The 11,189-nt window shown below is 43.0% G+C and overlaps 2 non-coding genes and 1 pseudogene across 2 annotated transcripts; all 3 read left to right on the top strand.

The window, feature by feature from the left end:
• Nucleotides 1–659: 659 nt before the first annotated feature.
• LOC130347421 (U2 spliceosomal RNA) lies at nt 660–850 on the top strand. Its single transcript, XR_008885357.1, has one exon. It is a non-coding gene; the product is annotated as a U2 spliceosomal RNA (small nuclear RNA).
• Nucleotides 851–2,931: 2,081 nt separating this feature from the next.
• Nucleotides 2,932–3,122, top strand: LOC130347418 (U2 spliceosomal RNA). The gene has a single exon (XR_008885355.1). It is a non-coding gene; the product is annotated as a U2 spliceosomal RNA (small nuclear RNA).
• Nucleotides 3,123–10,795: 7,673 nt separating this feature from the next.
• LOC130347435 (U2 spliceosomal RNA) lies at nt 10,796–11,012 on the top strand (annotated as a pseudogene).
• The last annotated feature ends 177 nt before the right edge of the window (nt 11,013–11,189 follow it).

Here is an 11,189-nt window from a genome sequence, read left to right as displayed (position 1 = left end):
TTGTTGCATCCATCTTGAACCCTCAGAACTACAGTGCTATGATGTCACTCACTTCCACAGGCCTTGCAGAGTGTAAACAACAACAACCCAGCTTTGTTGTGTATGTAACCAAAGGGATTTGTGATGTCACCTAGAACCTTCACAGCAGCGACAGCTTTATGAGGAGCATCAGCACTGCTCTGCCTGAGCAGAACCATCACCGCCATAGGTTGTCAAATAACCCGGATTTAACCCACACAGGTAAGTCCAATGGGGTGCAGGCATGTCCTCTATGCTTACAGCTTCCCGTGGGTGTTGGTTTGATACCGTTTGGGGACAGCCAAGGAGGCATCTGCAGGCAACAAAGGTAGGTGTGTGCTTGTGTGTGTGTTTCCTATGCAGATCCTAAGCCCAGTGTCACATGCAAGTAGGAGGAGTAAGAAGGGTTCCTGGCAAATCCGGGTTATGGATTGCATTTAAAAAGGCCCCGTGGGAGTGCAATGGGCCCCTGTCTTGCTGCTTAGCAATAATGGTATGGGTTTAGGTTCTGCTGTGTGTACTGGTGGTTGACTGCCCCCCAGCCCAGAGTGTGCATGGAAAATTGTCTGGCAGCCTCCCTGACAGCAAGCAGTGATAGTGCCCATGAAGGGGACCTTGTTGGGCCCGCCCCTTTCACGGTTATCGCTTCTCGGCCTTTTGGCTAAGATCAAGTGTAGTATCTGTTCTTATCAGTTTAATATCTGATACGTCCCCTATCTGGGGACCATATATTAAATGGATTTTTGAGAACGGGGGCCGATTTCGAAGCTTGCTTCCGTCGCCCTATGCATTGACCCGATATGGCAGTATCTTCGGGTACAGTGCACCACCCCCTTACAGGGTTAAAAAGAAAGATTCCTACTTTCATTGCTACCTGCTTGCTGGCTAGCCAGCTAGCCAGCCCTGTGGGCCTTGCTGCTGCTGCAGCCAAAAAACAAAAGGTGGTGCTGCTGCTGCTTCTGCTGCTTCTGCTTCTGCTTGTGTCTGGCCCCTGTTGGAGCGTCCAGGCACAGGACTTCTGCTGCTGCTGACTAAATGGCCTCCTTAATTGGATCATTTGAGTAGCCAGCACACCTGTGCAGGTAGGGCATGACATGATAGGCAGCTGCCTTGATAGCGGGTGGGTGCTGAATGTTCCTAATTGACAAAATAAGATTAATGCTTATGAAGAAATATAAAATCTCATCCCTTCCCCAATATCGCGCCACACCCCTACCCCTTAATTCCCTGGTTGAACGTGATGGACATATGTCTTTTTTCGACCGTACTAACTATGTAACTATGTAACATAACATGGGGGGGGGGTCTCCTGGCTGTTCACACAGGTGTGTCATTGCTGTACATTGACCATGCATTGCTTCTGTGGTATTGCAAAGGCAAAGACAAATGCTTCCAGCCATCCATTGCACTAATGGATTGGTCATCAGCTGGCTGTCTATGTCCCGCATCAATATAGACCAAAGTACAGAGGGTTAGGCTATGCTATTGTGCACCTACCTGATGCATCAGAAGGTGCGAGGCCCTTGCTAAATTCTGTGCACAGACTTTGAGATCTATGCTTTAGACTGTATCTAAACCTGCTCCAACATGGACTGACATTCTGGCCTACTTTCAGCCGATGCGACTTGTCTGTCGCTGAACAGTCGCTTTTTATGTATTCAGCACCTATGTATAATGTTGTAAAAATGCTCTAGAAGCTAAAGTCGCAGAAATGTCACACATATTTGGCCTGCAACTTTCTGTGCGACAAATTCAGACAGGAAAAATCAGTATAAATCCTTAGAAAATTATCCCCCAGTGTCTCCATCTGCTGGCGGTATTGAATAAGCATTGCTGCACTGATGGGGTATGCATTAGACGAAAAAAAAGAAGAAAAAGAAGAATAATACGCCCAGAAAAGAGGCGAAAAGGAGAAAAACGTAAAAAAACGTGAAAAAAAAGTAAGAGGAAGAGAAGGGAAAAAAAGGTGGAAATGGGTTTAAAAGTGATTTCGGCGGAGAAATATATATATATATATATATATATATATATATATATATATGCGCACACACACACATAGATATAAACGTATTCTCCGTTGAGATATTGCAGCCGCTGCTGTGTCCAGGCCCAGGAGCCTTAGCACTGTGCTGTGATGTCACTCAATACCACTGACATCACTAGGTGTAAACAACATCTCTCCTTTGCTGTGTATGTGACTATGGAGCTGTTTGGTGATGTCGTCTATTACGGCCTTCATAGAAGCAACAGGAGATTGTTGCATCCATCTTGAACCCTCAGAACTACAGTGCTATGATGTCACTCACTTCCACAGGCCTTGCAGAGTGTAAACAACAACAACCCAGCTTTGTTGTGTATGTAACCAAAGGGATTTGTGATGTCACCTAGAACCTTCACAGCAGCGACAGCTTTATGAGGAGCATCAGCACTGCTCTGCCTGAGCAGAACCATCACCGCCATAGGTTGTCAAATAACCCGGATTTAACCCACACAGGTAAGTCCAATGGGGTGCAGGCATGTCCTCTATGCTTACAGCTTCCCGTGGGTGTTGGTTTGATACCGTTTGGGGACAGCCAAGGAGGCATCTGCAGGCAACAAAGGTAGGTGTGTGCTTGTGTGTGTGTTTCCTATGCAGATCCTAAGCCCAGTGTCACATGCAAGTAGGAGGAGTAAGAAGGGTTCCTGGCAAATCCGGGTTATGGATTGCATTTAAAAAGGCCCTGTGGGAGTGCAATGGGCCCCTGTCTTGCTGCTTAGCAATAATGGTATGGGTTTAGGTTCTGCTGTGTGTACTGGTGGTTGACTGCCCCCCAGCCCAGAGTGTGCATGGAAAATTGTCTGGCAGCCTCCCTGACAGCAAGCAGTGATAGTGCCCATGAAGGGGACCTTGTTGGGCCCGCCCCTTTCACGGTTATCGCTTCTCGGCCTTTTGGCTAAGATCAAGTGTAGTATCTGTTCTTATCAGTTTAATATCTGATACGTCCCCTATCTGGGGACCATATATTAAATGGATTTTTGAGAACGGGGGCCGATTTCGAAGCTTGCTTCCGTCGCCCTATGCATTGACCCGATATGGCAGTATCTTCGGGTACAGTGCACCACCCCCTTACAGGGTTAAAAAGAAAGATTCCTACTTTCATTGCTACCTGCTTGCTGGCTAGCCAGCTAGCCAGCCCTGTGGGCCTTGCTGCTGCTGCAGCCAAAAAACAAAAGGTGGTGCTGCTGCTGCTTCTGCTGCTTCTGCTTCTGCTTGTGTCTGGCCCCTGTTGGAGCGTCCAGGCACAGGACTTCTGCTGCTGCTGACTAAATGGCCTCCTTAATTGGATCATTTGAGTAGCCAGCACACCTGTGCAGGTAGGGCATGACATGATAGGCAGCTGCCTTGATAGCGGGTGGGTGCTGAATGTTCCTAATTGACAAAATAAGATTAATGCTTATGAAGAAATATAAAATCTCATCCCTTCCCCAATATCGCGCCACACCCCTACCCCTTAATTCCCTGGTTGAACGTGATGGACATATGTCTTTTTTCGACCGTACTAACTATGTAACTATGTAACATAACATGGGGGGGGGGGGGTCTCCTGGCTGTTCACACAGGTGTGTCATTGCTGTACATTGACCATGCATTGCTTCTGTGGTATTGCAAAGGCAAAGACAAATGCTTCCAGCCATCCATTGCACTAATGGATTGGTCATCAGCTGGCTGTCTATGTCCCGCATCAATATAGACCAAAGTACAGAGGGTTAGGCTATGCTATTGTGCACCTACCTGATGCATCAGAAGGTGCGAGGCCCTTGCTAAATTCTGTGCACAGACTTTGAGATCTATGCTTTAGACTGTATCTAAACCTGCTCCAACATGGACTGACATTCTGGCCTACTTTCAGCCGATGCGACTTGTCTGTCGCTGAACAGTCGCTTTTTATGTATTCAGCACCTATGTATAATGTTGTAAAAATGCTCTAGAAGCTAAAGTCGCAGAAATGTCACACATATTTGGCCTGCAACTTTCTGTGCGACAAATTCAGACAGGAAAAATCAGTATAAATCCTTAGAAAATTATCCCCCAGTGTCTCCATCTGCTGGCGGTATTGAATAAGCATTGCTGCACTGATGGGGTATGCATTAGACGAAAAAAAAGAAGAAAAAGAAGAATAATACGCCCAGAAAAGAGGCGAAAAGGAGAAAAACGTAAAAAAACGTGAAAAAAAAGTAAGAGGAAGAGAAGGGAAAAAAAGGTGGAAATGGGTTTAAAAGTGATTTCGGCGGAGAAATATATATATATATATATATATATATATATATATATATATATGCGCACACACACACATAGATATAAACGTATTCTCCGTTGAGATATTGCAGCCGCTGCTGTGTCCAGGCCCAGGAGCCTTAGCACTGTGCTGTGATGTCACTCAATACCACTGACATCACTAGGTGTAAACAACATCTCTCCTTTGCTGTGTATGTGACTATGGAGCTGTTTGGTGATGTCGTCTATTACGGCCTTCATAGAAGCAACAGGAGATTGTTGCATCCATCTTGAACCCTCAGAACTACAGTGCTATGATGTCACTCACTTCCACAGGCCTTGCAGAGTGTAAACAACAACAACCCAGCTTTGTTGTGTATGTAACCAAAGGGATTTGTGATGTCACCTAGAACCTTCACAGCAGCGACAGCTTTATGAGGAGCATCAGCACTGCTCTGCCTGAGCAGAACCATCACCGCCATAGGTTGTCAAATAACCCGGATTTAACCCACACAGGTAAGTCCAATGGGGTGCAGGCATGTCCTCTATGCTTACAGCTTCCCGTGGGTGTTGGTTTGATACCGTTTGGGGACAGCCAAGGAGGCATCTGCAGGCAACAAAGGTAGGTGTGTGCTTGTGTGTGTGTTTCCTATGCAGATCCTAAGCCCAGTGTCACATGCAAGTAGGAGGAGTAAGAAGGGTTCCTGGCAAATCCGGGTTATGGATTGCATTTAAAAAGGCCCCGTGGGAGTGCAATGGGCCCCTGTCTTGCTGCTTAGCAATAATGGTATGGGTTTAGGTTCTGCTGTGTGTACTGGTGGTTGACTGCCCCCCAGCCCAGAGTGTGCATGGAAAATTGTCTGGCAGCCTCCCTGACAGCAAGCAGTGATAGTGCCCATGAAGGGGACCTTGTTGGGCCCGCCCCTTTCACGGTTATCGCTTCTCGGCCTTTTGGCTAAGATCTTGTATCTTGTCAAGGGGCTCTGAGTTCGTCGAACCTTCGGCCTTGAGGCATCGGCGGTTTTTTAGCCGTCTTAAGCCTCATGCTGCTATAGGAGGAGGACTTACAAAGAACGGGAAGGCGATCCCCCATGGCGACCCTTAGGTTTGCTGCGCATACTGAAACTCGGATTAAGAACACCTTCCGTATTGAAGTGGATGAGGAGAAAAAGGAGAAGATGACTTTGGAATTTTTTGTCAAGAGAATTATGCTGGATTTATTGCACATTCAGAGAGAAGATGTGTTTTGCCTAAAAGACCCAGGTAAAGGACTTTTCATTCTTACCTTGACTTCCGCATCTGCATGTGACCATATGTTTGAGAAAGTTCGGGAGCTTGCCAATGAGGAGGATATGAAAGGACTTGTTTTCATTGCTCTATATTCTAATGGCGATGTTCCACTGGTGGTTACTATGCACGATCCATACGTGGATATAAGAGACATTGTCTTATTTTTAAACCAATATTGTGCGGAAGTCAAATACTCTCATAAAATTATGAATGCAATGGACTTTTGGACTGGAAAGCATAAGTTTGCTGTTAAGTTCAGAGAAGATGTGAGAGGAATTGGAGGTCTGTGTCGCCCACCTGCAAATTTTTTAATTGGGCGTAAACGTGGCTATTTATTCTACCCTGGGATGCCGTATTATTGCAGGAAATGCCATGAATATGGTCATACACAAGAATCTTGCAAAGAGGAAGTGGTTATTTGCAAAAGATGTGGCCAAAAAGGCCACACCACTTTGGACTGTCAAAATGAGATTCTGTGTAATGTGTGTAAGCAGAAAGGACACGCTTTTAAGGATTGTCCTCAACGCTCCTGGGCCAATATTGTGGCTACGTCGGCTGGTCCCTCGATGAGGAAGAGCTCCATGGATGCTGTGCCTGTGCCTAAGACCCACACCCTGAAAGTGATGCCTGAGTCTTCTGCTACCGGAATTCCTGTGATACCTGCTGTGGCTCATGTCTCCAAAAGCATTGTGTCCCCGGGGAAGGTCGTGGGACCTGAGACAGAAGTGAGGGGTTCTCCTCTCATGGAAGTTGAGGGTCCTGGACCGCCCAGAAGGGATACAGAGGAGATGGATGTAGAAGAACGGCGAAAGAGGAAAAGCAGAGACCGGAAAGAGGAAAAGGGCCTTAACATCAAAAGGAGTGGTCGAGTTAGTGCGGACGAGGGGAACGTGGAGATTGTCTGCCAAAAGGTTATAACAGCATCTGACCCTGTTAATATTGAGGAATTTGTGTCACCACCTACAGATTGGGGTTCTTTGTCTGAGGATAATGAATGACCCAGGAGCTACCAAGTGTTAATATCTCCTCCTTCAATGTGAGGAGTTTGAAGAGCCCAGAGAGGAGGGCTGCTTTATTTTCTTTCTTGTCTTCTTTGCCTACAGACATTTTATTTTTACAGGAATGTGCCATTGATTATGATATCAATTATTCATCTTTGAGATCTGAATGGACTCTTGGCCCGTCTGTGTGGTCAGGGGATAATGAGAGGAAAGTGACTGGTGTTGGCATACTGTTCAAGAGCAGTGAGTATAAAGTTACCTCCTTCACAGACATTGTACCCGGTAGAGCCCTGCTCGTTCATATTATTTATAATGACATGAATATGAGACTTTTAAATGTATATGCCTCTCCAGATAAGGATGAAAGATCTGATTTATTAGAGAAAATTCAGTTTTATTTACCGGGTTCATCCCCGCTTATCATCGCTGGTGATTTTAATTGTATAATGGCAGGAGAGGAGCGGGCTGGAGGATCTGAACAAAGGAAAGATAAGACTGAAAAACAACTAAAGGATTTTATAGTTGATTTTAATTTAAAAGATTTGTGGAGAACCTCTTTCCCTAATGACCCTGGGTATACCTGGGGGAATAGCCTTTATATGTCAAGGATTGATTATATTTTTGCTTCTGGATTTGCATTTTATGGGAATATGCAATTGACTTCTACCTTTTTTTCAGATCATAAGATTCTATCTGCTACATGTAAGTTTGATGGGGTTTGCAGAGCCAAAGGAGTCTGGCGTCTGAATGTCTCTTTGCTTGAAGATGAAGAAATTAAATGTAATTTTATCTATCTTTTTAAAAAATTGCAGACCTCAAGGACTAATTTTAATTCTCTTTTAGCATGGTGGGAATTCTGCAAGGTAAAATTTAAAGAGTATTTTATTAAGATGAGTGTTAAAAAAACAAAAGAGAAATTGAAATGGTATAGAGATCTTAACACAAAACTACAAACCTATTATCAACTCAAAGAGCTGGGTGTATATGTAGACGATCTGATTTTAAGTGTTAAAAGTGATATTCAGAAGGCTATAACTAACAAAGGGAAAGAAATAATTTTTAACTCCAAAGTTGAATGTAAAGAGAAGGATGAAAAGTGTACAAGATTCTTTTTTAAAAAGGTAATGGAAACAAAAAAGTTAATGATTAACATTGAGGATGAAACTACTAATGTAGGAATGTTATCCAAAGCTAAATCCTTTTATCAAGATCTGTTTAATGAGAAACCCATTGATATATCTGCTGCTAATTTTCTCCTAAGCACTTTAGATTGTGGTTTAAGTAAGGAGGACCAAGATGCACTTTGCACAGAAGTAAGATGCCAAGAATTAGAAATTGCTGCTAAAAGTTTATCCACAGGTAAAACACCAGGTTCGGATGGACTTCCTGTAGAGTTTTATAAAACCTTTTGGGAAATTTTTAAAGATGATTTGCTTAATATTTTTAAGGAGGCTTTTAATTCTGATGTTCTACCTTTATCTTGGAGGAGTGGTATAGTGTCTCTGATCCCCAAAAAGGGGGATAGGAACAGCTTAGAAAATTGGAGACCAATTACGCTTCTTAATGTTGATTATAAGATTATGTCAAAAATTTTTGTTAACAGAATGAAGCCTTTTTTGTACAAGGTCATCCATGTGGATCAGGTATGTGGTGTCCCAGGAAGGAGTGTAGCTGAACCTTTAAATGCTATTAGGGACGTCATATGGTATCAGCAAGAGCGGAATCAAAATCTAGCCATTCTATCTCTAGATTTTCATAAAGCGTTCGATAGAGTATCACATTGTTTTTTATGGATGGTTTTACAACGCATGGGTTTTCCTAACATATTTATTAAGCAAATTGCTCTCTTATATAAAGGTTCTTTTAGCAGGATTTTAATAAATGGTTTCCTTACGGATTTTATTAATTTATCATCAGGGGTAAAGCAAGGCTGCCCTCTGTCTCCTATACTGTTCATATGTGCAATAGAACCTCTGTTAAACTTAATAAGGAATGATAAAATAATAAAAGGAGTGCCAGTTCCTGGAGGTAATAGTGCCACCCTTAAAGTGTGTGGCTATATGGATGATATTAATGTTTTTTGTGAAAGTTCCTTCTCTTTACAAAGAGTTGTGGATGTTACTGATTTCTTTTGTAAAGCTTCTGCTTTTAAACTTAATTTATCTAAATGTGACTGTTTTTATATAGGTAAATGGGAAAACGTGCAAATACCAAACCTAAAATTACAGTCAGAAAAAATAAAAATCCTTGGAGTCATCTATGATAAAAATAACAATGGTGAGGAAAGTTGGCTAATGGTAAAAGAAAAGGTAAAGAAGAAGGTAGACTTTTGGTCCCTTAGGAAATTATCTTTAGAAGGTAAAATTTTGGTGATTAAGGCTATGCTTATACCCATTATGCTCTATTTAAATATGATTTATCCTCCTAATGAACTTATGTCTAGGCAACTTCAGAGGATTCTCTTTGAGTTTCTATGGAGTTCTAAAGCAGAAAAATTAAAAAGAGATATTATGTATAAGTCACAAAAAAATGGAGGAAAACAGGTTCCCTGTATTAGAAAATTTTTATACTTAAGGTTTTTTAGTTGGTGTTTTAGGGGACTTTTTATGAAAAGTGTATGGTCCTGTTTTTTAAAGTACTCTGCGGGACATATTTTTAGAAGAAGAAAATGGGTGTTTTTATCATTATCTTCTCCTGTACTTTTAACTCCGCCTAAACATTATGCCATCTTAGAAAAAATTATACGTATGTATAACCTTAAAGACTTTGACTTGTTAACCTTGAGGGATGCTCGCAAGATAGAAGTACAGTTAAATTTGCAAGAAGAAATATGTATGGTCTCTAATTTTTCTTATAATAGGTGTGTACAAATATGGAAAAAGGTAAATGAGCCATATCTTTTTAATGAGCACAAGGATTTAGCATGGATGATTATCCATGAGTGTCTTCCGGTAAGATTTTTCCAATATAGAAGAGGTCTAAATGCTGTATGTGTCTGTCCCCGGGAAAATTGCAATATAGATGAAACTGTTTTGCACCTTTTCTGGAATTGTTATTTTGCACAAAAGGTTTTTAGACTAATTGGTTCCTTATTGAAATTCCTAACAGGTCTAAAAGTTTTAAATCATGAAGTTGTTTTATATGGCAAAAGTGATGGAGTTACGAAAGAAAAAGAGAGAATTTTGTGGATTTTTATCAACTGTACAAAAAATGTATTATGGAAAGTTCGTAATATCCTTGTCTTCAAAAGAGATTTTATTTGTGAAAAAGAATGTTTGAAGATGATATACAGTGAAGTTTACTTGTACTATTTAATTGATAAAAAGAGATATGGGCAGAAAAAAGCATTAGCTATGTGGAATTTACATTTATGGAAAACAGTATTTGATATATTGTAAAAATTTCTTGTGATGTATTTAAGTTTTTGAGTTTTTTCAATAAAAATGTAAAAAAATCTGTTCTTATCAGTTTTCATGCTGGTGGGGATGGGTGCTGCATGGAGGATGCAGGTGTACCAGGGCTTTCCGGGGCTGGTTCTGAGGAATCAGCTCGACGGCTGCCCCGATGTGACCTGTTCCCTCCGGGTCTCGCCATGAGGCTGAGAGGGTCTAGAGCCGAGGTACTTTTGTGCCTCGGGGAGTGGTGACCCCGAGGTGCCGAAACTCACTGGGAGAATAGGCTCACTGAGTTGAAGCACGGGCACCATAATCTCTTCACCTTGTGGCACTCACCTCTTGATTCCCGGCCTTCTGGCTAGGATCAGAGAAATTTTTATAGATCCGGCCGGATGTCCGGGCAGTATATCTGCACACATTCACTTATTTATTTCTTTTTTGTCTCACTGTGTCACTTTTTGCGTGTTGTGTGTTCACAGGATTGGTCAGGATGCGGTAGCCCTTCTGGGTGTCCCTCCTGGCGGTCTAGGGGAGGTGTGTGTGGCCATTAGGTTCCGCACCTCCCTGCAAACACCCCGGGTACTCCTGCTTTGGCAGGGTACCTACCGTAATCGGCTCTGCGGGCAGATACCTTGGCTAACGCCAAGGGGGATGCCGGGAGCATTTGTGGTCCCCTAGTAGCTTCGGCGAAAAGGGACATCGAACCTGGAACCTCGCAGGTACCTTTTGGTCCGGAGGTGAAGGGTAAGGTTTGTTGGGGGGCCTCTCTCCTATCGGAGAAGGGCTTGCGATAGACCGCATCCTTTGTGCACGTTTTTTTAGTGTAACACGTTTGCACTTTTTCTTGCACTTTGGGTGAATCGAAAGCACGTTCCTCGGCTTAAAAAAAAAAAAAAAAAATCTGTTCTTATCAGTTTAATATCTGATACGTCCCCTATCTGGGGACCATATATTAAATGGATTTTTGAGAACGGGGGCCGATTTCGAAGCTTGCTTCCGTCGCCCTATGCATTGACCCGATATGGCAGTATCTTCGGGTACAGTGCACCACCCCCTTACAGGGTTAAAAAGAAAGATTCCTACTTTCATTGCTACCTGCTTGCTGGCTAGCCAGCTAGCCAGCCCTGTGGGCCTTGCTGCTGCTGCAGCCAAAAAACAAAAGGTGGTGCTGCTGCTGCTTCTGCTGCTTCTGCTTCTGCTTGTGTCTGGCCCCTGTTGGAGCGTCCAGGC

Source organism: Hyla sarda, unplaced genomic scaffold (genome assembly GCF_029499605.1).
Source record: "Hyla sarda isolate aHylSar1 unplaced genomic scaffold, aHylSar1.hap1 scaffold_837, whole genome shotgun sequence".
Taxonomy (NCBI): domain Eukaryota; kingdom Metazoa; phylum Chordata; class Amphibia; order Anura; family Hylidae; genus Hyla; species Hyla sarda.
This window is presented reverse-complemented; position numbering and strand designations above follow the sequence as displayed.